At 38.7% G+C, this 27,910-nt stretch overlaps 1 long non-coding RNA gene across 1 annotated transcript; it reads left to right on the plus strand.

The window, feature by feature from the left end:
• Positions 1-214: 214 nt before the first annotated feature.
• LOC127547177 (uncharacterized) lies at positions 215-27,780 on the plus strand. The gene is made up of 3 exons (XR_007950086.1): positions 215-502; positions 10,192-10,253; positions 27,090-27,780. It is a non-coding gene; the product is annotated as an uncharacterized LOC127547177 (long non-coding RNA).
• The last annotated feature ends 130 nt before the right edge of the window (positions 27,781-27,910 follow it).

A 27,910-nucleotide genomic window follows, 5' to 3' on the forward strand; every position in this document is an offset into this window, starting at 1 on the left:
GGACACAGGGAACACAGTGATGAAATCTAGAACATGCCCTTCCCATTGATGGTGAGGAATTGGTAGGGATTGCAACTGTAAACCATGCCAGTGGCTCCTTAGCCAAAGGATGTACTATCAGATGTCATTTCATCATCATAGCCACCAAAAATATCTAGTGACTATTTATAAAGTCCTCAACATTCCCCATAACTGCTGTTGTTGTTGAGGCACAGAGAGAGTGCTAGTGTATTAAGACTGGCCAGTAGGGATCTATAAGACAACAAAAAGTGTAAGAATCCATCGGAAATTCTGATTTTCCCTTGGATGCAAGGATTGGGATTCAAAGACAGAGCAAGCTCGAAACACAAGCATCCCTGCCTATTTCTGGCAAAGTAACTGTTGTAGAATTTATTAGGGGCTCATGGATGAAAATTTATAGAAGAACATATTGGAGATGACTCTAAATTCAGTGTGGAATCCAAATTCATCTGGATCTATCTGGAGACAGATGTCTAGGAGGGTAAGCGAAGATTCAGTTGACTATAATAAAAATGGTACCTAATGGATCTTTCATTGGTTGATCTCCAGAAGGTCTTAGTGTGCTCTGGGTTCTTCCGGTCAGTGTAGACTCCATCAAAACTGTATCTCCAGACTTCAAAGATGGCTCTGACCATGAGCAGATCCTTCTTCTAGTTCTCTTTAGTCAATTAGTAGTTGTGTTTGCAAAGTTGGGACAAGTAAATGAGAGGAGATATTCCATGATAATGTTGGGTGCATTGATTTCCAATGAGCTATTTGTTAACATCTTAAGATAAAGACTGAAATGCACTGATTCGTTAGGCTTCTATGTGAATTCTATCTCCAAAGCTTTGGAGTGCTTCGGAGCTCTGTGAGAATTCTCATCAGGGTGGAGAGCCTGGGAATAAAATGGGATGAAAACTAAGAAACTGCTGTTGGAGTGGGTTTTTGTTTGGTTTGGAGGTCACCCATTCTAATGGGGCTTCCATCTTTTTGGAGTCCATGGAGTTTTCCCCACTGTGTACCCCCAAGGACTACATCTCCTTCACAGATTGGCATTTTCCCATTTTGGCAGATAGTAGTTAGTGCTGGCGCAGCCACTGGAGGATGACTTGAAGTGGTCTGACATGCTGGGCAGAAACCCAGGAATGGATGAAGGAATCATTGAGGTAAACCACTTCACCCAGTTCTGCCAGGTTTTGGAACTCTCTGAAATCACAATTCTTTAAAGGAATTTTTGCACAAAACAAATGGTATTGCTTTGCATTCAAACTACCTTCCCAAACTCATTATACATGTACTCTTTGGTCCAACCAAAATGGCCTTCTTGCTGTTCCTCATACACAATACGCCCAACACTCCGTTTCCCATTTTAGTACTTTTGTACCGTCCTCCCTCCTCAGCCCTGCCTGTCAGAATACCTAGCTTTATTCAAAGCTCGTTGTAAATGCTACCTCCCACACAAGGCCATATACTTTCCTCTATAGGAGCACCTTTCCCCACCTTGAAAAATCACATTATTTATTCCTTATACATTTTCTATAGTTAAGCACATTTAGTGTGCTCTCTGGACTCATTCTTCCACTATCTACCTGAATTGGTAGATCGGGTTCCTACCTGGTGGCTCTAGGAGAAACCCTGAAGGTCTTGAGTTTCTGATACCATCATTTAAAAACTTTTCACTCCCATGAACCAGTTTAAGCAAGTACAGAAAAAACATCCCCCAAAATTGGAAGGTGCGCCCTAGTCTCATTCATATAAAGCACAAATGTCGTTCAGGCTTGAAGCACCAAGATCCCAAAGCACCCCTGTAAGGAACACGTGGGGCTGAAGCCCAGGCTTTTTGCTGTTCATGGCACCCTCACCAGTGCCTGGGAATAAACCCCTCCCTTGCTTTCAGTACAGTGTCTTAGCTTCTGGCCAGTCCACTGTGGGGTTGGATGGAGCCCTCGGGCTGAGCTGCTCACAGAATTTAATTATTCCTGTTATTGCCATATTCTATCACCTATCCAGCTGCTGGACTTCTGACAGCTCCTCTGCCCTTTTAAAGCCTATGACCCGCCCCATTCTATCAACAAATACTCAGTCTCCAATGCTCATAAAAGAAAGAGAATCACCATACATTCACAGACACACGGTGACAGAGCCTGCTGCCCCTGCCTAGGTCTGCTAGCAATCCTCTCACTCCCTGAGGAAGAAAACAAGAAATAGTCACCAGAACTTTGTGCATACCCGCAGTTCTACCTCAGCTTCTGGGGAGTCATTAGTCCTTCTGCTTTGTCCGCCAACCAAAGGATGTTTTATTATCACGTGGTCCCTCGGAGACGTAAAGTGCTCCCCCAAAGTGCCCCATGTTGGACAATGTATTCCTAAGGTATGGCCAGTACACATACAACTTGCCTTTCCCAAAAGAACATAAGCTCATTGAAGGCAGAGATTATTTCATTTATGTCTTTGCATCTCTAACATTTGGCAAAGTATCTGGATATAAAGGGTTCTTAATAAATGTTTGTTATGGGGCAGCTAGTTGGTGCAGTGGGTAGAGCACTAACCCTGAAGTCAGGAAGACCTGAGTTCAAATCTGATCTCAGACGCTTAACACTTTAGCTGTGTGTCCTTGGGTAAGTCACTTAACCCCAATGGCCTGAGCCAAAAAATAATAATAAAAATAAATAAAAATAAATAAATGTTTGTTGATTGAGTGACTGATACAGACCAGAGTGGGAAAGCCATTTTCCATTTATCTTGTTTACATATTTGACCAGGTTTCCGGCCTTCCTGGAAGTTTAATTTGATGAAATCACTGTCCTTGACAAATAACTCATCGAATTGTGTATCAATGAGATAGAAGGGTGGGATTGCTTCCAGATATATGACAATGTTTGGGTCTCTCTAGTTGTGGCAGGAGCTTTCATTTTTCCTTTTCATGAGGGTCTCTAATGGGGAGGGAAGGGGCCAACTGGTTCTTTTCCAGGACCCATCCCTAGCCCAATAATTAAGGAGATCCTGGGGCTGAAGAGCCTGAAACTAGGCTGACTACGCAATTGAATGTCTTGAAATTTTCTGTCCATCTTACTTCTCTCTCTCTCTTTTTCTCTGTCTCTCTCTTTCTGTCTGTCTGTCTCTCTCTCAATACATATGCACACACACATATGTACACACATACACATATATGCATACATATTATATACATGCATACATATATAATGTATATGTATGTATGTGTGTATATTACATGATCACCAAGAATATATATAAAATCCTGGTGCTGGTGAAGAACATCTCTGTTTCCCAAATAGCTACTTGTTTTGGATTTCTTTGTCTCTAACCATACTCGTTTTAGAATCTTTGCATTTCTAGTAAAACTTGTTTTGAATTTCACTGACTTCTTTACTGTGTCTTCACCATGATCTCAGTAAACTCACCATTGGGAAGTCCCATCATCTTGCCAGATCCAATAAGCTTTCTTACTCACACTTCATCAATATCCCCTGCCCCTCTGATTAAAAGCAGCGTTTTAAACTCCTTCATTTAAGGAAAGAGGTAAGGATAGACCTCAGATATCTCTTCATTTCCCCCTTGCTTATATTCATTTTGAAACTTTTTGACTTTTCCACCATGCCTTCACAGTAACTACTTTCCCCTTTTGACTGTAGTCTTCCCCATCAAATTGTAAGTTCTTTAAGGGCAGATTCTGACTTTCCTTTTCTTATTTATATCCTCTGCATTTAGCACTTAATTAAGACATTTACATATTTATTGACAATTAGCCCCCCAGCTTGGAGGGCTAGGATTTAACATAGCATCCAGTTCCTCATGACTTAACTATATAGCGTCTTCTCTGAATTCCACATGATGGCTGAATTTTATAGTCAACCTACTGATCCTTTACGAGAAATAACAGGGAACAAGTTACGTTGGAGTTTCTGCCAATTGATCAGAACTTACTGTGATCTAGACAAATCCTTTTTATAGATTCTACATGTTTAATTCCGTGCTATATGGAGACCTTGTCTCTCTGCTCTCATGGGTGTGTTCTCCTGGCTCACTAAATTGGATTTATGCAGATATCCATAGATTTTCCCCCCAATTATTATTAGGAAGCTTCAAAGTCGTAGAGTACTTAACTCTGAGTCATTACTAAGTCCATATCATTTGTGAATTTCTTTTTTTATAAGAGACTCATTTTACCCTTATTTATGTATTCATTGACACCTTGATCTGGAGCCAGATGGAACTTTATAGATCATATAGTTTAACACCTTCATTTTATAGATGAGGAACCAGAGGCCAAAGAAGGTTAAATCCCTTACCCAAATTCTCTGATGAGGAATATGTGTGCAGCCATCATGGGCCTTGTACCCTGGTTATATCAACCGTGTAGCTATTCGTTACTGTCTCTTCCTTCTTCTTCTCAGAAATAATAAGCTTACATTTATATGGCACTTCAAGATTTATAAAATGATTTCTACATCACAGTCCTTTAAGTCTCTTTAAAAACCAAATGAGAAAAGTAAAGTTAAGTTTGATTGTGGCTTCCCAGCATTATATAACTAATAAGTATTCAAATCAAAACTCAAATCTAGATCTTCTAACTCTAAAATGAGTGTTTTTTCCACTATGGAAGTCATCATTTGAAATCTCTGAAAAGGATTTTCTGTATAATCCTGGGCAAATCACTTAACTTTCACAGGCCTCAATTTCCTCATCTGTAAAATGAAGGATTTGTATTAGATGACCATAAATGTCTCTTTTGGCTCTAAAACTTCAATTGAGCTAGATCACTATAGGGTTTGGTCATTTTGTAGAAAAAGCTTCAGGGAATCGATTCTCAAATCCATCCATCTGAGGATATATCTCATATCTTTTCTCTTCTCCCATCACTCTAATACCAAAAAAGGGTATCAGATTTGTGATTCTATAATAACTCAATTAATTTTAGTCTTGCAGAACACATTGCCTAGAAGAGAAAGATCCTAGTTCTTCCCCTGGAGAGCCATTCCATCCATTTCCTACAATAACCAATACACATATGACTTCCTAAGATGTGATCTGTATCACACTAAGTCCTCTTGATGGAAGAACAAAGGGACTTTGAGAAATGCCATTGGGCTCTTAATTCTTTAAGATTCATTGCTGGTCCACAGTGTGCAGATAATTTCCATACCTTTATTCCTCAAACAGATGAAATCACAGGTCTAGATTTGTCTCTCCCCACCATTCCTCCCAAGAAATGGAACCTTGGGGGAAAAAATAACAAATGAAGTTCTCTGAGCAATTTTTCTTGAGGGTTTAGGAGACAAGGCCCTTTGAAGGCTGCCTCGGTGACTCAGAACCCAGAAGGTGGCAACTGCTCGAGAGTAGAGGGCCGGGATGTTCTGGGAGATAAGCAGTTAGATGTGGCCTGCATAGTACAATCGAGATTCCCCAACGCTCAGCTACTTATTGAACCTGAGGCAGGCTCATTAATTCATTATTCACCAACCAGGCTGCAAGGGAAGGCATGTTATACCCAAGGGCCAGCACTGATGAACGCAGTAATAAATCTAGCTGTTTACCAGCCCAGCAATTAGAGAATAAGCAGGCTGAAGGGGGAGGGGGCCGGGGAGAGGAACTCTGTAAACTACCGAAGCAAGAATTAATCTATACATTGGGAGCAACCACACAGCCTGATGGTCGGGAAAAGAGCATGTCGGACAGTCAACCAGAGAGCCGAGTCACATGGAAAAATGCATCATTCTCTCCATCCAGAGTCACTTACTGTGAAGTCCCTGTTTCAGAGGGACATTCCTGTGGCTTCAAGTGTCCTTGCTCAGAAATCCTGATCCTGGAACTGGTCTAAAAGTGCTGGTCAGAGTTTCCTGAGCACTTGGTTTCTGGGAAAAAGCTACTGTTCACCCCAGGAAATATCCTGATGTTTCTGTCTTCCATGCTAAAGGAAGGAGCCCTAGGATATAAACCCATGGCAGGTCCCTCATCATCCCGACTCTAATCCTCCTGGTCACTCAGGACTTGCCATCTCAGTTACCTCTGACTTTCCATTTTCTCTCATTTCCCCACCACTCAATCACTGGCCAAAACCCATTGAGCTTATCTCCACAACTCTCTTCTCTCCACTCACACAGCCAGCAACCTAATTCAACCTAATTCATTGACTTTCTCCTGAAACACTGGAATAGCTTCCTACTTGTTCTCCCTATTTCCAGTCTGCCCCCCTTTTAACTAATTCACACCCCACACAGCTGACTCTCTAACCCACCCAAGTCACTGATAGAGAATCCCTTTCCTTACATGATCAAAAACCTTTACAGCTCTCTCCAGATCTAGGAGAAAGTCTAAACATCTTTTGTCATTTGACATTTAAGACCTCCATTAATTGGCTCCAAGTCTAACTTTCCAACCTTGTATCCTATTATTCCTCTTCATGCATTCTATGTTTCAGCCAAACCAGGATACTCACTGGTCCCCAATCTCAGCGTGATATCTCCTAGTGCTGTGAATTTATTTGAACAAGCTGTTCCCATGGCTTATCTCAACTCCCCAAAGGCTTGCCTAATTCTTTTAATTATTAAGACTCTCTCACCCTTCAAATTATCTTGTATTTACCTACTTGGGTACATATTGTAGTCCCCAATTAGGTGGCAGACTCCTTGAGGGCAAAAGACTTTCACTTTTTTCTAGTCCTAGAACTTATCAAAATGAACATAAAAGTATTTATTGAATAGTAGAATAATATATAGAATAATACAGAATAATTTCACATACATGTGTTCATGTATATGTCTGCATTCATACAAATACACCTATTTGCATCTACAGTAGCCATCTCTACAGTGGGCAGGGAGAAAGGGAAGAAAAATTTACATGACAATTTTGTTATTTTGAAAGGAATGGCAAATTGGACTTAGCAGATTTGCAGTTTCATATGCAATTATCTTTTTTTTATTGTGCTGTGTAATGGAAATGCTTGTTTTATTCCATAAATTAAAATTTTTTTAAAGTATATATAGTAGGTACTTAAAATATTTGTTGAATTAAATTGAATGCTATTCCCCTTTTCTAACCCTTTCAAAGGTAATTCAGTCAGATTATGATAATGGTTTCATATAATGAAAAATGTACTAAATTAGAAATAAAAGGACTTAGCTTCTAGGTCCACTAACTGACAACCTCTGTCAAGTAACTTAATAGCCCTGAGCCTTAGTTGCTTCCTCTCTAAAATGGGAGCCACTATGGACTAGATGATCTTTAAAGTTCTGTTCTATGTTTAAATGATTTTTTAAAATGTAACCCAGGATCCACATCTCCAAGTTTGTGCTAATTTGGATTGGTTTAAGCCCTGGGAGTCTCATAAGTCACTTTTTTCCCCCTTTCCATCACTCACCTTTAGAACATTAATATCTGGCGTATTTCTAGTTCTCTACCGAAAAGGATATTAAAATCTTTGATTCCAATGCAAGCACCTAGACTGACAATACATCCAACAAAAGACAGGCTAAATTTCACCTGACATTAAGTAGAAACACACAAAGAATTCCTATTAGGCCTCTGAGTTATCAAGACAATTCCATTTTCCCTTTCTGGTAGGCTCCATCCCCTGTAGGGACAGATCTCCAAATTCGCAGCACTGCCAGGTAGCTGAGAAAAAAGTATTTGGAATTGAGATTCAACCTTTCATTCTGTTAAGTTCCACCTTCCCCAGGGTATATAAAATTTTCTTGATTTACAGTTTTTAAAAAAAAGCCAATTCCCACTGCATCTCCAGTCATCCTGATCCATATCTGGTCTTGGGCCCCAGAAGGCTCTGGAGGGGACAGTGAGATAAGACTGGTGACTTTGCACAGTCCTCCCTCACTTAAATCTAATTCACTTGCAAGTCATGGCATCTCTCCCTGTTGTCATGGTCTATCTTCCACTGCATCCAGGAGCATCTCCCATCATCCTAATCTGTATCTGGCCACTGGACCCAGATGGTTCTGGAAGGGAAAGTGAGGCAGGTGACTTTGCAAAGCCCTCCCTCACTAAATCCAATTCACTTGCATGTCATGACATCACCTTTCTGATGTCATTGATCTTCTTGGAGGACAAGCAAGACTTGGAATGCTATGTCCAGTAGCAAGATATGGATCAGGATGACTGGAGATGGTCCCAGACTTTTCTAAGCTAAGGTCTTGAACAGGTCTCAATTTGACTGAGGCAGCACCCATTCAGTAATTAAGACTAAGTAAAATGGGACAAAGAATTGTTGAACTTTACCTAGTCAAAAATAAAAACAAAATCAATCAGAGAGGGGCAGCTAGGTGGCTCAGTGGATAGAGCACCAGCCCTGAAGTCAAGAGGACATGAGTTCAAATTTGGCCTCAGACACTTAACACTTCCTAGCTGTGTGAGACTCTGGGCAAGTCACTTAACCCCAAGTACCTCAGCAAATTAAAAAAAAAAGTGTACATTCGAAAAAAAAAAAAAAACAATCAGAGAGGAGGGGGCCTTCAATATTTCTGGCCAAAACAGAAGCAATTGCTATTTATATTCATTCTAAACCAATTAGGGATTAGGGCCCCCAAATGACCAAATTAGGGTTGGCCTGGGAACTATTATTGGCCAATCAGTGAGAGCCAGAGTGATCTAGATTTAAGGCGTGGTTCTTAAGAAAGAAATCATAAAAAAGGAAATCTAGCCCATACATCCCAAGATATCTTGCTGGGTTTCAGTCAGCAAAATTGAGAGTCTTTTTAAAAGGATAAACTATTTGGTTAAGGACAGAAAGGAAGAAAGTCATTAGACAATCAACTTTCTTTTAATTCACAGTATAATGGAAGGCAAGGTTTGGGTTTGCTTCTTCCCAGGACATCTCTGACCTTTGCCACTCCTTAGTTTCAGCAGCTGCTTATTTTCTTTCCTCTTTTTCTAGGATGCTTAGTCTAAGAATTCAATATTGTCTAGAAATTCCTCCTTGGAATAATTCACCCTCCAGAAACTCATAAGATCTGATCTCTCAGAATCTGTCTATTCTCTCTAAAGGACAAACCCAAGAATAAATTCGTCTTTCCACTAGCCATGACTCAATCATCCTTAATGTGGTACTGTAAATACTCTGGATTAAGAGTACTGATTCATAAAGAAGATAGCAAAATGATCTCAAAAATGGTACCAAAAGGGATGTTTTATTATGTAAAAGGAAAGATCTCACAATACAACATTCTCACTCTTTGTGTTGTTCGCTTGCATTTTGTTTTCTAACGCATTTTCTTTCCTTTTTGATCTGATTATTTTATGCAGCAAGAGAATTGTATAAATATGTTTACATATATTGGATTTAACATATATAACAAATATTGGATTGCTTGCCATCTAGGAGAGGGGTTGGGGAGAAGGAGGAGAAAATTTGGAACACAAGGCTATGCAAGGGTCAGTGTTGAAAAATTATCTGTTCATATGTTTGGAAAATAAAAAGTTTTAATAAAACAAAAACAAAACAAAACAAAACAAAAAAAGAAATATCTTCTACAAGAATGTATTTGTTGACCATGTCAATCTGGACGAGAATGTCTACATGAATATTTCAAATTTATCTTTCCCTTTCATAAGATCATAAATGTAGAACTTGAAGGCCACAAGATAGTGCAGTGGTTCTACAGATGGACCTGGAGTCAGGAGAGGTTGAGTTCCAGTTCTGCCTCAGATACTTATTAGTTATATGGTTCTAGATAAGTCTCTGTGCCTCAGTATCCTCATCTGTAATGTGGGAATAGTAATAACACCTAACTCCCAGGATTCCTGTAAAGATAAAATGAGATATTTTTAGGTGTTTTGAAAACTCTGAAGTGCTATATAAATGTTAGCCATTATTTTTAAAGATCTCTTAACTCAACCTCTTCACTTTGTATATGGGAAAACAAAGTCTAGAAAGGTGAACTATAACTACATCATTATCATCTCCAATACTGCCATTTTTAGAAAGCTTTTGTAATTGTATTAGGCAATGAGATGTCTCCCATCCAGACCTGGAGGAAATTCAAATCTAAGGCAAGCAGCAGCAACAGTCCCCAACATGCTGAAGATAGACAAGAGCATGGAGACATCAAACAAATACATAGAGAGTAATGTGTTTTTATTATGCAGAGGCCAAAGATAAATGCATTTGGGGAGAGCAGAGAGACCCAGCAGTGACTGTAAATATCCTGTTTCCAGACAGGGCGGAGCCAGAGCCAGTCATCAGAAAATTTGGACCAGCAACCTTCAAGTCAATGAAGGTACATCACATACAGAGTGATTGTCTGTTCTTCACTGTCGGACAGAGCATCAGAGAATGGCCCTAAAGTACAATAGGTTAAAATTGCATGAGTTTTCAGAAGAACTTGATAAAAGCCACATTTGGGAAGCAGGACCTAATAATCTTGGTGTAGGTTATTTGAAGGAAAGGGATTATTTTAAAATAATAATTTAGTCAGCATTTATATGGTGTTTTAAGGCTTGTGAAGCATTTTAAATAGGTTATTTCATTTGAGATAGGATAGATGATTCTTGATCAAGAATGATTATCTTTAGTAATTAGATGCTCCCATGGATCTGTGATCTCATCCATCTTTATATCTCTTCCAATAAGGCAGATCACAAGTCATCCACCCCTGTCCAACCTGTACTATCTCTGTACATGTCCTTCTACAAATTTTTATGCAGATTAATTCAGGTTACTAAATTACCTTATAATTCTCTTGATGCTGCCTGGAAACCAGTGGAACATGTGGCCCATCCAATGATTTTCCCTCTTACTTGTTAGTTCCTAGTTCATTCCTGCATCTCCGATGACATTCTTTATACCCTATTTCTCTTGCATACTTCCAAATTTATAATGTATTACAGCCTGTTCACGCCTACCATATGCTTTTCCATTGCCCTTTGGGTGTTATTCAATTTCAGTTCTTCAGAAACCATGGTATTTCGTGACTCACAGCCGTACATCATCACCAGAAGAATATTGGTATTAAAAAATATGCGTCTTTATTTCAGGGAGAAGCTTAGGACCATTAAAAGAATCATACAGTTTCCTAAGTCCAATCCAGCCTGCTTTCATCATCCTGCTCAATTCTTGGCTCAGCTCATTGGTCATCTGCAGTGTCTGTCTAAGAATGTGATAATACCAATGATGGTACTTGATGGGTTGTCTACCTAACACAGTGTAATTCTTCACTAAAATGTGCCCTTGGGGAGCAGTAGGAATTGGGGAAATAATTTTATTTTAGTGCTAGTGAAAAATTGGATTACTTTAGTATAACAGATGAGAAGGGGACACTTCTTCTAAAAAAAAATTAGCCAAACATTCTATTTCAATGACTCAAATTAATGCTCTCCTTTGGTCTGCCATAGCTGCCTGTGGTTTTGAACTGGAACAAGAAGAGGCAAGAGAACAACTTACAAGTTTCTGAAGGTGAAGGGGGGAAAATCTCCTTTAACCTTGAATTTATAAAGACTAATGAGTAATCTCCCCCAGGAACTGGCTCTGAGCCTTTGATGAGCCATCTGACAACTTGGAGGCAACTTTCTAGTAGCATTAACTAATTAGGCTGTTTCCAAGTTGAAGAGAAAATAAAGTGAGAGCAAAAACAGCAATGTGGCTGCTTTCAGAGGACACCAAAGAGAAAGGATTTTACTGGCAGAGAAACAAGAAAATCAGCATTCATCCTGCTCCACTCACATTCACACAGCTGAGCAAGTTTCAAGCCATAGGAAAATATGGGGGAGGCTACAGATGGGCAGCACATGGTTGAAGTGGTTAAAGGACCTAAACCTTCACTGGATCTCAAATCGACTTCTGCGTCTGCGACTTAGTCGCTGTGTCACCCCAACCAAGATGCTCTGCTGTCCTTCTCCCCAGCTTTCTCCTTTATCAAAGCAGGGGGTTAATTGTGGAAAACTATTTCCATTATCCTAACTGTTGGCATCCTAGCTCCCTTTATTTTACTTTTTCTTTTGGTGATCTTTTCAGTACCCATTATTTTTATCACCTTACAGATAACTCTCTAATCAATATATCCAGTCCTAGTCTTTCTACTAAGTTCAACAAGTATCTATTGGATATTTCAAACTGGCTGCCCTCCCTGTAGATCAGGTCCAAATAAATTCTAATTCTAAATTGGATATTTTATGCCCATTGACTGGATACATACCTCAAGAATGTCAAAGTTGGAAAGATCTCACATATACCAAAATATTCATAGCAACACTTTTTTTTTTTCAGATAGCCAACAACTGGGTAAAAAGGCAGGTATCTGTCAATTAAGGAAAGTTGAAACAATTGTGGAATATGAATGTAATGGAATATTATTATGTCATATGTTATTAACTAATATGAAGAATTCAGAGAAACATGGGAAGACTCATGTGAAATGAGAAAGTAAAGAAAACAGGTACAAGTAAACAATAAACACAATGACTACACTAATGTACAAAAAAAGAATTAAAAAAACACCAGAACAAAGCCAAATGCTATGTAATTGTAAGGACCAATGTTGGCCCTGGAGAAGAGATGAGAAAATCTCCCCTTTCATGAACAATTGAGGAATTTATCAACAATGCTTTAGTGAGGCTGTCTTTCTTTCTACAAATCCTTCAACGATGACCTTTCCCATCTTTTGTCATTTTCACCAATTTGTTAGGTGTGAGTGAAAACTCAGAGTTGTTCTGATGTACAGTTCTCTCATTATTACTGACTTGGAACTTCCTTAACATTTTTTTTTAATAACTTGCAATTCTTTTGGAAACTCTTTAATTATGTCCTTTAACCATATATCTATTGGGAATTACTTTTGGTCTTAAATATTTCTATTAATAAACTATATATCTTGCATATCAGATACTTATAAAGATATTTGGTACAAAGATTCATTCCCAGTCAACCACTTCCTTTCTTTTTCTGAATTCATTTAGTCTTTGTAAAAGCTTTTCAATTTCATGTAATTAAGATGATTAATTTAACTTTAGTGATGGCCTCTATTAAGTTCAATTTTTCCCTGATTCTTTTTATCTAGTCTATTCCATTGATCTTTTCTATTTGTTAAATAGTCCTAAATAATTTCAATGATTGCTGATTTATAACATAATTTGAGGTCAATATAATTAAGGTTTCATGCTTTATTCCTCCCTTCAATCATTATTTTCTTTTATATTCTAGATCTATTATTCTTCTAAATGAAATCTCTTGTTGTTGTTTTGTCTAGCTCTGTAAAGTATCCCTTTGGTAGTTTGATTGGTATAGTACTAAATACCCATGATTTCCTATTTGCCAAATCTAATGATCTTTTCATATTTCTTTTCCTTCTAAACTTTTCTTCAGCATTTGGCACTATTTATTTTACATCCCCCTATGGGTTTTTATGATACTCTTCTCTCCTGATTCTCCTTATATCCCTGACATCTCAATCTCCTTTGGGAGCTCATCACTATATCATGCCCCCTAACTGTGGCATATCCCTGCATCCTAGATCCTTTTATTTTACTTTCTCCATTCTTTTGATGATCTTGTCAGTTCCCATGATTTTTATTACCTTACAGATTAACTCCCAGATCAATAAATCCAGCCTTGGTCTTTCCCTTAAATTCAACAACTACCTCTTGGATATTTTAAAGTGGATGTCCTCCCTATAGACATCTCAAATTGATTATGTTCAAAGTAGAAATATCCACAAATCTTCTGAATTTCCCTATTTTTCTTGAGAATATTTCCATGCTTCTAGTCATCCAGATTCAAAATCATGGTGTCATTTTCTCCCTTTCTACATCTAATCTGACACTAGTTTTTTTTTCCTCCACATTTTAAAAAATTCTCTTTTCATAAAGTTACCAACCTAATTCAAGTCCTCAATCCATTAATTTTCCCTGAACCATCATAATAGACTGCCTACCTCTTATCCAAACTATCTTCTAAACAACCAATAGAATATTTCCCCTAAAACACAATTTTGACCATGTCACTCTCTTTGTCAAGTAGAATCCAGTGGCTACCTATTACTATGAGGCTCAAATTCAAATCTCTCTGTTTGACATTTATGCCTTCACATTTACATTTATAGCCTTGCCTCAACCTACGTTTTTAGCCTTATTACATATAATTTCCCTCCACTCATTCTATTGTACAGTTCTATCAGTCTTTTTGTTGTTCATCACATGCTGTTCATCCTGTAATCTCTACACCTTTATATTTGCTGAACCTTACAAGTGGAATGCTTTTTCTTCTTTTGGAATCCTTATTTTCCTTCAAGACCCAGCTTACAGGTACATTTTTAATAAGACATTTTCTGGTACTTCCTTTCCCTTTCCCTAAACTGCTGGTCCTTTCCCACTTCAAGGTAATTTTCTTTCTACTTTGCAGATGTTTTGTCCACTTTTATAGCCAAGCCTTTATGGAACAAACTCATATGAAATGGGTTTTGGGTAAGCCATTTGTAGCAATCCCATGAATAGGGATAGGGGTATGTATCAAAAGGTGAAAGGGACACTTCCTTAGGTGTTCTTGAGGACAAACACATTAAATCCCCATTCCCAGTCTGTACCTAATTCATTAACAATTATAAATTTTCTCATATTGGGTTCAAAGTCAAATCAAGGAGTACAGTCTGATGTATCCTTATGTTACTAAGAAATATACTCTAATTAGCTCTGAGCTCTTTTAGCTTTTAAAAACTAGAGAACTTGAAATTAAGCCCGAAGGGCTTATAAAACTATACATATCCTTTGACTCAGAAACACCATTACTAAGTCTCTACCCACAAAGAGATCAAAGAAAAGGATAAAGGATCTAATTGTACAAAAGTATTTATAGAAGTTCTTTTTTTTTTCTGGTGACAAAGAATTGGAAATTGAGAGAATGCTCACAAATTAGAGATTGAACAAGCTCTGGTATATGATTATGATAGGATATTATTATGCTAAGAGAAATAATGAACAGTCAGGTTTCAGAAAAATCTGGGAAGACTTATATGAACTGATACAAAGCAAAATGAGCAGAACCAGGAGAACATTGTATATAATAACAGCTATATTGTAACAATAATCAACTATAAATAAAAAAGATCCAAGACATCTCTGAAGAACCTATAATGAAGAATTTATCTCTGAGTATAGATTGAAGCAGATTTTTTTTACTTTATTTACATTTTTTGGTATGACTTCACATGTGAAATTTGTATCATATTGCTTGCCTTGTCTGGAGGGAGGGAGAGAATTTAGAATTCAAAATTTTAAAAACTGAATGTTAAAGATAAATAATTTAAAAGTAAAACAAAATAGAGAATTTCTTTTGCCATAAACTTTTTCTCCTTTTCCATTAATAGCAATAGATATTGCAAAGGAAGATATAAATATATACATGTATGTGTATTGTGCATATATGTGCATAAAAATATACTTTGTAGTTGCTTAGTCTTTTGGTTATCTGTAACTCTTTGATCCCATGGATCATAAGTATCCAAGGAGTTTTCTTGGCCAAGATACTAGAATGGTTTGCCATTTCCTTCTCCTCTGCCTCTGCTAGGCAATCAGAGGTGACTTGCCCAGATTAACCCAGTTTCCTGACTTCTGACATCCACACAGTGCATGTGCATGTACACACACACACACACACATACACACACACACACACACACTGTTTCAACTGTGAGAAATATCCCAACCAGAATCACTTGTCATCAACTGCTGACTCCCCACAGTCCTGAATCACAGTCCAATGATGACATTTCAGCTTTCTCAGGATAGAAGTTAAAGTCTGTTCTGGGAATATCTTCTTCAAAGAATAAGACATAAACTCTGTTCTCTCAAAATGTCTTTTCAGACTCTTCTCCATGACAGTTAACTCAATCTCCCAGGAAGAAGTTGCCCCAGTCCTTTCTACATCTCACAAAGTTTCAACCATGACTTGTGACTCTCTTCAAAGTGAATTAATTTGTTAATTGTTTGTCACTGTCCAGGATTCCATTTCCTTAAAGGTTCAGTAACAATATCTGAAGGCTGCTAGGTGGTAAAATGGATAGAGTATGAGGGTTGTGTGCCTCAGTTTCCTCATCTGTAAAATGTGCTGGAGGAGATGGCAAACCACTCCAGTGTCTTTACCGAGAAAACCCCAAATGAAGTCACGAAGAATTGAACACAGCTGAAATGAACAATAATAATAACAACAAATGTCCTTATGAGAGGGAGGGAGTTTAAATAACTTATGAGAGGGATGAGAGTTTAAATAACTGAGGTAATACCAATATATGTATATGTTGTCTCCCCATTTGGGTGTAAGTTCTTTGAAGTTTAGAACTATTTTTGTTGTCTTTGCTTCCATAGTACCCAGTATATAATAGACACTTAATAAGCATTCACTGAATCCATGAATTACTCTAACTCTGTCCTCATTAAAGTTTATTGTATTTCTGGCCTAGATGACCAAGATTAATGACTGAGAACCTAATCACCATCTCCTAATAATCTAAAATCCTGATAATGCATTTTAATTTTTTAAAAACACATTCTCTTGGTAGTCTAGATTTTATATGCAATTTTAATGAGCATGCTTCTTATTTCATCATCTAAATCATTGATAAAATTTCCCCCCTGTGGAATATTTCCCATACTAGGCCTATGAAAATCACCCATAATCTAGGTCTTGGAAATAAGAAAAATCAAATGAGTCCCCGGCTTTAACAGTTTAACATTCTACTAGAAGAAGCAATGCATACATAGATAAGTCAACATAAATTATATAGTTAGCCCTGAGAAATCACTGTTAGGTATGAGAGTCTAGAGCAGGGTGTGGAGAATATCCAGCACATGGGCCTATGGAATCATTTGGTCCAGCCCTGCCAAGGCAACCACCAGCGATGATAAGCTGAAAGCTAGGTACAACAACTTCCCACTGCTTGAGTTTTTAACTTAACAATTTTGTATGGGCTGTGAATGGCATAAATATCCAAATGATCCTTAGCAGATAAAAGGTTCCCCACCCCTTCTCTAGGGCAAGATTTCTTAAACTTTTTCCACTTGCAATCTCTTTTCTGCCTGAGAAATTTTTACAAAACCTCAGATATATAGACATATAAAATAAGTATAGAAATAAAACATTTCTGATAATAAATCATAATTTCACAACCCCCACATTCAGTTGGAACCCCATATGAGGTTGTAACCCACAGTTTAAGCAGCTTTGGTCTAGAGTAGGGCTTCTTAAACTTAAACCCTTTTCTCCAGAGAAATTTTTATGTGACTCCAAGTATATAGGTATATAAATTGAACATTTACTAATAATAAATCATAATTTCACAACCTCCATATTCAGTTACCAGACTCCATATGGGGTCACAAATCATTTAGAGTACTATACCTACTCCCTCTCCTTGAGGGACTCCTTTGTTTTGCATGAAAGGGAGGGAATTTTGAGGGTGAGATCATTCTCTTCTTTATCTACTCCTTTTTCAGCTCTTTTAGTTTAATGGCCATTAAGAGAACCATCTTGTTATCTCAAAGTGCCAAGTCCCCTGAGTCAGGAATAGTGAGGATGGAAGGAGGAAGGTCAGCTGGATGTTTATATAGATAATATTGGGCTCTGGATTGATAACATTCTGTGTTCCCAACTATTGTCTGAAAGATCTGTGACTTCCTCGACATGAGCGTCCCCTCCACTGATGATCTGTGCCAAGCTTTGTCGGTTTCAGCTCGTGATCTTTAAGAACGTCTCTGGTAGAAAAAGGCATCCCCTGGTAGCGATACTGGTGACAATTCTCCAACAGGCTGGTCTTTGGATATACTGTTTATCTGCAGACCCAAAAAGCCTTCCCAGTTTGGTAAATTTTAATTCAAACATTACTAGATGCTTACTATGGACAGGGCTCGGTGCCAGGAGCTGGGGTATACAGACAAAAATTGGCAATCCTGGATCTGCCAAGATTTGTGCTTCCTTTCCAGATCTCAGGGTCACCTCCATGGCACAATGAAATAGGACCCTAGTGGAGGTTCTCGGCCATTAATCTGGGCAATTAGTCCCAACACTAAAAGGTAATCATGAAAGAGAGACAAACTCAACCACATTCAGGGCTCGTTGAGCACAAACTATTTCCTGAATGTTTTGGGCACGAAAAAAGCCAACTGAGCATTTTGCTTCGAGTACTCCCCTCTCCCCCAATTATTAAACCCATGTGTATTTCAGGGAAATTTAATCCGTCTGTTCCAGATTCATTTACACTTAACTCATCAAAAGGTTGTTTTGTAAGAGTCTGATGCACAAAATTCTTCATGAGCCTTTTTTATAAGCCACTTTAAGCTCCTTTCCAAGAATTAGGAAACTTCATGTTGCCAAGAATAAACATTTCAACCCCCACAAGGTTCAAGTTTGGTTCAGAACTCTAGATCCATAAGGTTGGAAGCAATTTATGTGTTTGGCTTAACTCTGTGTTCCCTCACCAATATAAACCCACTGGAGAAAATCCTCTCCCCAGCGCGGAGCTTCTCATTGTGGATTGCGTTTAATGATCACTTCCAATAGTTTATTGGAAAATCTTAGTCGTGTTAACTAGACAAGCAGGACTTAGGGATTTCGTGGTTGCTGATTTATATAAAAATCAAAAAATAGACTTTGGGGGCCTTTCCCTTTTAAGAATCCTTTGAAGCACGGAGACCGGGGTCACTGTTTGATTGACTGAATGGAAGAGATGACTCGGCCAATTAATTAATTTCAGAATCACAGAGTTGAAAAGGACATTAGAGGCCATTTAGTGCAATCTGTGCTTAAAAAGGATCCCTTGCCATCACACATGCTATTTTCTCTGCAGTAGAATGGAAGTTCTTGAGGAGAAGGCCATTTTATTTTTGTCTGTGCTTCAACTGAGCCATTGACAAGTATTTATTAAGCCTCTATGTGTCCCGAGCTGGTGATACAGTTCCAAGAATTAAACATTCCTCATTAACTATGAGCTTACATGCTAATGGGAGGAGACAAGTAAATATACAAATAGATATTGCAGAAATCTAAATATATATAATATATAAATATATTTATATTCATAAAATATATAAATTATATATAATGTATAAATATATTTATATATAACATATAAATATACATATATAAATTATATATAATATATAAACGTATTTATATATAATATATAAATTATATAGAATATAAATAAATTATATATATGTGATGTGTGCATAGTAGTTAAACGCAAGGTCGTATTTGTGAGGAAGTACACTAGCAATTAAGGGGTCGGGAAAAACTTCATGCAGGAGACTGTACATGACTGACACTTTAAAGAAAGAGACATTATGAGATGATGGCAAAGAGAGAGTTCCTTGGGCATGGGGAATGGCTAGTACAAGGACACAGAGACAGGGGATGGAGATAGTGGATGATAGGAGCCATGTTGGAGACTGATGTCCAATGAAGCCAAAAGTTAGGCTAGAATCAGGTTATGGAGAGATTTAAAAGTTTAATAGAGGGATTTATGGGTTATTCTAGAGGTCAAAGGAAGTCACGGGAGTTGCTTGAATAGGAGAGTGACCCGCACTTAAGGAAAATGGCTTTGACAGTTGTATACAGTGTAAATTGGAATAGAGAAAGACTTGAGGCAGTGAGAGCAATAAGGAGATTTTACATATATTGGATTACTTGCCATTTAGGAGAGGAGGTGGGGGAAAGGGAAGGAAAAAACTGGAACACAAGGTTTTGCAAAGGTGAATGTTGAACCTTTAATCTTTCTTTTTTTTACAAAAGGGGGTTAGAATAATTAGGCAAGAGATGATGAGGGTCTGGACTAAGATGGTGATTGTATGATCATCCAGAAGGGATAGGGAATGAAAAGTGGTAGGAACAGCAAGACTTAGCAAATGACCCAATATAGAGATTGAGGGCGAATGGGACTCGGGGGCAATACCAAGATCACACAACTGACACATCCTTGTGCCTAAAACGGTATTGTCCCAATGTTGCGTTTAATTGAATTCTTGACAAGTCATCATTCAAACAAGATCCCCTCTGTCTTCAAGCCCTTATCTCCTTCCACATATGCTATCACAATAGTCTCTTTAATTGCCCTTGCTGCTTCAGACTTTCTCCCTTCCATTCATCTTCCACATTGATTTCAAAATTGATATTCCTAGGGCAGAGGTCAGATTGTGCCATTCCTCTGCTCAAGAATCTTCGCTGGCTCCATCTTGCTTCTGGAATTGATTATAAATTCCTCTGTGCAACAGCCCAAGCCATTACAAACTATCTCCACTCCTCTTTGGAGACTCATTTCTCATCACTATCCTTCATGCACTCTGTGTTCCACCTAAACTAAGAGGAATTCTAAAACTTGCTCTGCAGTCAACTTGGGTTAAAATCCCACCTGCCATATTTACCATCTGGGTGTTGGACAGGAAAATCATTGGATATCTCTGACCTGTTTCCTCAACTGTAAAATGAGGAGAATTGAATTAGATGATCTTTGACACTCCTTCCAATGTGAGATCTTTGGTCTGATGGATAATCTTCCTTCTCCAAGTCAGGTTATTCTCCATGCACTCCCTCCTTAATTCCACGTCCCCAAATCCTTCAAGGCTCCGTTTACATGAAGTGTTCCCTGACTCTCCAGCTTTGGCATTCTCCTCCCATCCCCCAAATTACTTTGCATTTACTTCTATATATGTCATTTCCACTAAATAAAATGTAAGCTCCTTGAGGGAAAGCATTGTTTTCAGCTCTGTAAATCCAGGGCTTGGCACAATGCTTTGTACTTAGCAGGACCTAGATATAAAAATTCATCAAGGAATGAACCCTCTGCCTCCAAGAGCATCCCATTCTCCCTGGGAATGCATAGAAATGAACAATTGTTTCTTTATGACCAGATGAAATAATGATCTTTGTAGCTTCCTCTCAAGGCTCCACAGTGCCCTTTGGTGGGACCATGAAGACATTTAATCCTTCTTTTTTTGTGGTAGCCCTTAGAATACCCAAAGATACAGGATATCCTCTCTCATTCAAAGTGTGCTATCCCCACAGGGACTCAGAGAGGAGGAAAGGTCAGGTGATGGCCAGCATAGGACCCAGGCAGCCTGTGCCTGAGCTACAGAAAGAAGAAAGGACCCGACCAGGCAGACCATCAGGCACAACATGGCTGGTAGAGAAGGAACGTTTAGAACCGTGGTTCTCAAAGTATGGTCTAGAGAATCCCGGGGATCCCTGAAACCCTTTTAGAGGGTCTACAAATTCAAAAATAGTTTTTATTTCCAACATGGTAAATGTCTATGAATATAATCCAGATAAACAAAAACGCTTTGGAGAGATCCTCAATAATTTTTAATAAGATAAAGATACTGAAAACAAAAGTTTGAGAACCACTGGTCTAGAAAGATACATTTTCTTCCACTTGTCTGTCATCTCCACAATTCTCTACCTTGTTATATTCTTAGTCCAAGTTGTATATAATCCTCTGTCTCTCTCTGTGTCTCTGTCTCTTTGTCTCTCTCTGTCTCTTGGTTTCTTTGTAATTCTCTGTCTCTCTGTTTGTCTCTGGCTCTTTCCCTCTCTATCTCTCTTTCTGTGTTTCTCTCTTTCTCTCCCTCTTCCTCTCTCCTTCTCCCTCTTTCTCTCTTTCCCTGCTCCTTTTTGTTCTCCCTCTCTCTCCCTCCCTCCCTTTCTCCCTCTCCCTCCTCTCCTTCTCCCTCTCCTTCCTCTCCTTCTCTCTCTCTCTCTCTCTCTCTCTCTCTCTCTCTCTCTCTCTCTCTCTCAGAGAGAGGAAAGAAAAGGAGAGGAGAGAGGGAGAGAGAACGAGAGAGAGAGACAGAGAGAGAGAGAGGAAGGAGGAGGTTCAAACTCGAGATTTCTGTAGCTATAGCAAATTCAAATAGAAACTGGTTCCCTGAGGAGGGCAGAGACAGAGACACACAGAGAGACAGAGATAGAAACAGACACAGAGAGGGACAGAGGATTATGTTCATCTTGAATGACAGATAAGCAAGGGAAAATGTGTATATTTGACACAGAGAGATAGAAAGGAGGCAGAGAGCATAGGAAAGAAAAATACAAAACAAAGTTATGAAAAACAGCCCTGGCTGTCATGTTCAGAATCTAAAGTGATTATGATTGAATCTATAGAAGGAAAAAAGCCAACACTATAGACTGAATTTCAGAGAAACAGACTAAACGTGCTTGATGTGGGCAGATATTTGTGTTGTCTCAGCTCAGGGATACTGGGAGCTGCAGAGAATGATAGCGGGGATGAGCAATGGCCAACTGTCAATTCTAGGATCTAAACTTTAGAATTTTCATCAAAATGTCTTTACAAAACTAATGTGGAAGAACATACTGTTCTTAATGGTCTTCCCCTGATGGTACTGTAGGTGCTAGACTTGGAAGCCAAGGGTATGGGTTCAAATTTTACCTCCAACACCTCCAACTGGGTCACCTCTATGACCCCGGGGGTACATCTCTAAGCCTCAGTTTCCTTTTCTGTAAAATGAGGAGGTTGGATTAAATGGCTTCTTAACGTCTCCTCCCTTTCTAAATCTCTGATCCTAAGAGAAGTAAATGTTCATTTTTGGCAACTGATTTCCTACTTTAGAATAACCATATGAAAAATGCATTCCAAGTTGTTCCCTGCCTTGCACTTGGTTCTTTCAGCATTTGAATTGTAGATCCAAATTGAATTTTCTCAAATATTTCATGAGTCACAGGGAACAGTATTCCTGTTTTGAAATGATTTGTTTATTTTAAAAAAAAAAAGCTACCCATTAGGAATATACCAAATCTATCAACAAAATGGAGGAGGAAGGTGGGGGGGGGGGGAGAGCAAGAGGTAGGTAGGGAGGAGGAAGGAGTAGAGAGATGGGGGAGGGGGAAAACACTTAACTCCATTCAACACAAGAGATGAAATGAGAGCTGCAATGGAAAGAGATGAGACTAAAAACATGCAGAATAATCTCAGTTGTTCCAAGCCGAGGGCATCAGAAAACCCAATGTCAGCGAGATCCAGGGTGTTCTCCAGGGACATGTGAAAGACAAGATGGGAAGACAGCCGGTGATGGGCACCGACAGCTGGCTGCCCTTACAACTGGAGACGGAGTTGCAATTATAGACAAACATGGTGTCCTGCAGAGAGGAGGGCAGCTTTGTTAGCACTTCTGCAAATCTGACAAGCTAGGACAAGAAGCAATTCTCCTTCCATCAGTGGGCCAAGGAAAGAAACAGGGGAGAGGATCTCCCATCGATTTATTCCTTCTGGTTTAGGATATTAAAGAAATCCAGAAGAAGGACACTGTAGCTCAATAGGTAGAGATGGAGGTGGGGAGAAGGAAGCAGTAGCAGACAGGTCAGGAAGTTTGACAGCCAGGGAATGTACCTGGAGACCAATGCACCCTGGGAGCAGGGCGGGTAGGACCATGTGCACTTAGGGCTTAGGACAGATGTCAGAAACTGGGAGAGAAGTGAGTGCTATGGTAGATGAGAACCTTGGGATACCTGTCTAATAAAGCACTGAGGGGAAATGCTCTTCCAAGCAGTGGATCTTCCTAAAATGGGAATCTGCATATGAGTCCAACAGATAAGGAAACTGCTCTCAAGGAATTGCAGAAGGAATGTGAGATCTGCTTTGGGAGTACAACAATGGACGTGGTGACAGCTGAGGGGGAAATGGCTGTTCCTGGTCACATGTATCCTCCCATTGATCAGCCTGTTAATCAAAAAAGAATAATACCCCTGATGTATCCTATACAAGTCTGATTGGACTCCTACAGGTGTAAAAACTCAGTAAGAAGCAAAAAGCCAAGACACAGGCTCAGCAGCAGCTCTATGATTTAGCAACATCAGCCCCCTGGCTGTTACTTATGTGCAGAGTTCCTCTCTAGACCCTTTGCTTTCGTACTTGCTGCCCCCACCCTCATCTGGCTTCCTTCAAGGCTTTGCTTATATTCCACCTTCCACAGGAGACCTTTTCTAGCTCTGGGGCCTTTGTTTCTGAGATTCTCTCCCATTGGACTGCGAGTTTCTTGAGAGAAGAAACTGCCTTTGCAACCCTAGTATTTAGTAGAGTACCTGGGGATGATTGAGATCGCCTCCCATTTTTATATGTGTATATCTATTTATGTATGCATGTATATATACATGTGTTTATAGGTATATTTGTGGGTCTATATATACACAAGTATATGTGCATATGTATTTGTGTGCATGTATATTTGTATATATATATAAAACATATATATACCGAGAGGGGAAGAAAGGGAAAGAGAGGAAAGGAGAGAAAGAGAGAGTGAAGAGAAAAGAGGGAGGGAGAGAGGGGCAGGGAGAGAGTATATACCCACTCATTTTACAAGTGAGCAAACCCTGGAAAGATGAAGTCACTTGGTTATGCTCCCATATAGAAATAGTGGTAGATTTAAGAGAAGAACTCAGGCCTCCTGACTTTTATTCTTTTCCCTGAAAAAAGAAGAGGTTCCAGATGTCTTAATTTATATAGCATACAAGTTGGGCTAGTTATCAAAGACTAAGTCACTCTGTGTTTTGATTTCTACTCTCTGGAAATGCTACATGATGGAAATGAAAAACATCAAAAGGGGAGATCTCTCTTCCCTCTCTCTTTTTTTCATCACTTCTCTTGAGAATCTCATCAACTCTCATGTATTTAATGATTATCCCTGTACCAATGACTTCCAGATTTATATATTCAACTTTAATCTATTTCCTGAACTTTAAAAACGCTTAATGTCTAATAAGTCTTTCAAACTCAGTATGTCTAGAAGGAAAATCATGTTTTCTGCAGAAACTATCCCTCCTTTAAGCTTCTCTATTTCAATTGAAGGCATGTCCATTATTCCAGCTACCCAAGTTAATAACCTCCGTGATATCCTCCATGTTTTTCTCTCCTTTGTAAGTCACTTTGTCAGTTGTCAAATCTTGTTGATTTTACCTCCAGAACATCTTTCACACCTTTCATCACTTCTTGCCTAAATCATAGTATAGTTTCCTAATTTGTCCTCTTCTTCCTGAGTCTCAATTTCTAAAACACAGATTAGATTATGACATTCTTTCACTGCTCAAAAATTTTTATTTGCTCTCCATTGCGTCTAATCTAGAGTAAATATATAAACTCCTTATATTGGTATTTTGAACACATCTTCTCTTCTTCACAATCTACTCTGCCAGTCTTATTTCACATTACTTCCCTTAACATATCCTCCATGCCAAACTGACTCTTCAAATCACCTCCAAGCTCTTATGCATCTGAAATACCTTCTCTCCTTTTTTCTGCAAACATTTTTCCATGAGTCAACTCTCATGCTATCTCTTATATAAAACATCTCTTGATCTTATCAGTTGTTAGTATTTTCTCTCTCCTACAATTTCTGAGCATTTACTTCACATACTTTTTTAAAAAAATTACTTACTTCCATGCAGATTGTATAACATGGTTAAGTAGACTGGAAGCCCTTTGAGGCAGGTATTGTTTCTTGGATTTTTTTTTTTTTTTGTCTTTGAAATCCAGCAACTAGCCTAGTGCCTTACATATAACAGGACCTTAAATACTTGATTAATTCCATGCATTTAGAGTCCTTCTCACCCCCACCCCAAAGGAGTAGAGCAAGCTATTTACCATAAATGGATTATCCACTTTGCAGATTCCTTTCATCTAAGAAATATTTACAGGGCACTTGTTAGGTGAAAAGTGCTCTGTGTTTCATTATGTGAGGTGACATTTACACAAATAATAATTATATAAAACGATGTTTGAGGAATGATATCAAGTGCTATAGGATTCTGGAGGGGAGAGAAATTACTTCTGGATGAGATGGTCAGGAAAGCCACTCAGACAAAGTGGATTCATGCCAATTCTAAAAAAAATTTGAACAAGATCTTTATGAGCAAAGATAATCTGAAGGCTGGATCATAGGACCCATAGGATGGAATGGATCTTGATAGTCTTCAAGTCTCCTCATGTTAGAGATAAAGAAAAACAAGTTAAGTGATTTGTTCCAAGTCATACAATAAATGTCTGAGGTATGATTCCAAACCCATGTTTTCCTGGTTCCAAGTCTAATATTTTATCTCAACAGCAGAGAAGATGGAAAGATGGTCTAAGAAGAAAGAACCCTATGGATAAACATTCAATCACTGACAAAATTGTTTATTACTTTTAGAGGCATTGTAATGATTGCTGGGGATAAAGGCAGGGAGACAAGATAGTTAAGAAATGGGTGGAGCATGATATTCATTTAGGGAAATGATGAGAGCCCAGATCGCAAAGCTGGGTTAGAATCAGGTAGTGGAGAGTTTCAATGTCAGCTTCAACTTTGTCCTGTGGTCAGTGGGGAGTCACTGAAGGTCTTTGAGCTGGAGAATATTATGATTAAATCTGCATATTGAGAAGACTCCCCTGACAACTATGTGGAGAATGGTAAAAAAAGAATTGTGGCAAGTCAGCCAATGAGCCCATGAGATTCAAAGTAAGGGATTGGGTGATGCTGATGGAGAGGGATTTCTCATAGTGAATCATTGAATTTTTAAAGTTAGAAGAGATTATTCAGAGAAATCACAAAATATCCCAATTGAAAGAGATCTTGGGGACTTGGCTCAACCTACACTAAACTAAAACTCCCATTTAATGCTCTTTCACTGAATGGAGACTCACTACCTCCTGAAGCAACCTATTCCACTTAGAAATCACCCTAACTATCATGCAAAGCAAAATTTCTCAAGCTTTAATTTGCTTCTTTTTAACTCCTACCCATAACTCCTAGTTCCTCCCTCAGGGGCCAAGTACAAGTCTAGGCACTTCAGCTCATCCCAGGCTGACTGAATCCTATCTTTCCTGACTAATCCCATATTATTTCTCCCCCTCATGTACTCTGGCATCTTTGCACAAGCCATTTTCCATGATGCTGAGAATACCTCTTCTCTTTACCAAGGCCTCCAACAATCCTCTGCTTCCTTCAGGGCTTAGCTTAAGTGAGAACCTTCCACCCACCCCCAATGAGAATTTTCCTGACACGCTCCCTCGTTTCATTGTTTCTTCCGTCTAGAAAATGTAAAGTCCCTGAGGAAAAGAATTGTTTTATTTTTGTTTCTGTTCTCTCCCCAGATTTAGTACAGTGCCTGATACACACAGTAGACATTTAATAACTGCATGTTGAAAGGATGGCTTTTCCTGGAAAATGAATGGATGCCCATCAATTGGAGAATGGTTGAGTAAATTGTGGTATATGTACGTTATGGAATATTATTGTTCTGTAAGGAATGACCAGCGGGATGAATACAGAGAGGACTGGCGAGACTTACCTGAACTCATGCTGAGTGAAATGAGCAGAACCAGGAGATCATTATATACCTCAACAACAATACTGTTTGAGGATGTATTCTGATGGAAGTGGATCTCTTCGATAAAGAGAGCTAATTCAGTTCCAATTGATCAAGGATGGACAGAAGCAGCTCCACCCAAAGAAAGAACACTGGGAAATGAATATAAACTGCTTGCATGTTTGTTTTTCTTCCCGGGTTATTTCTACCTTCTGAATCCAATTCTCCCTGTGCAACAAGAGAGCTGTTCGGTTGTACACACATATATTGTATCTAGGATATACTGTAACCTATTCAACATGTAAAGGACTGCTTGCCATCTGAGGGAGGGGGTAGAGGGAAGGAGGGGAAAAATCGGAACAGAAGTGAGTGCAAGGGATAATGCTGTAAAAAATTACCCTGGCATGGGTTAAAAAAATAAAAAAATAATAATTAATAAATAAATAAAAAGAAAGGATGGCTTTTCAGATTGAGTGGGGAGAGATACATTTGGAAATAAAGGTTCTATAAAAGCTTAAGACCTTAATGAAAGCCTCCTATTTTTTAAAATGGATGATTGTTGCATAAATTAGTAAGTTCACAAACCTTGAGTACTTACTCTATATC

Source organism: Antechinus flavipes, chromosome 2 (genome assembly GCF_016432865.1).
Source record: "Antechinus flavipes isolate AdamAnt ecotype Samford, QLD, Australia chromosome 2, AdamAnt_v2, whole genome shotgun sequence".
Lineage (NCBI taxonomy): Eukaryota > Metazoa > Chordata > Mammalia > Dasyuromorphia > Dasyuridae > Antechinus > Antechinus flavipes.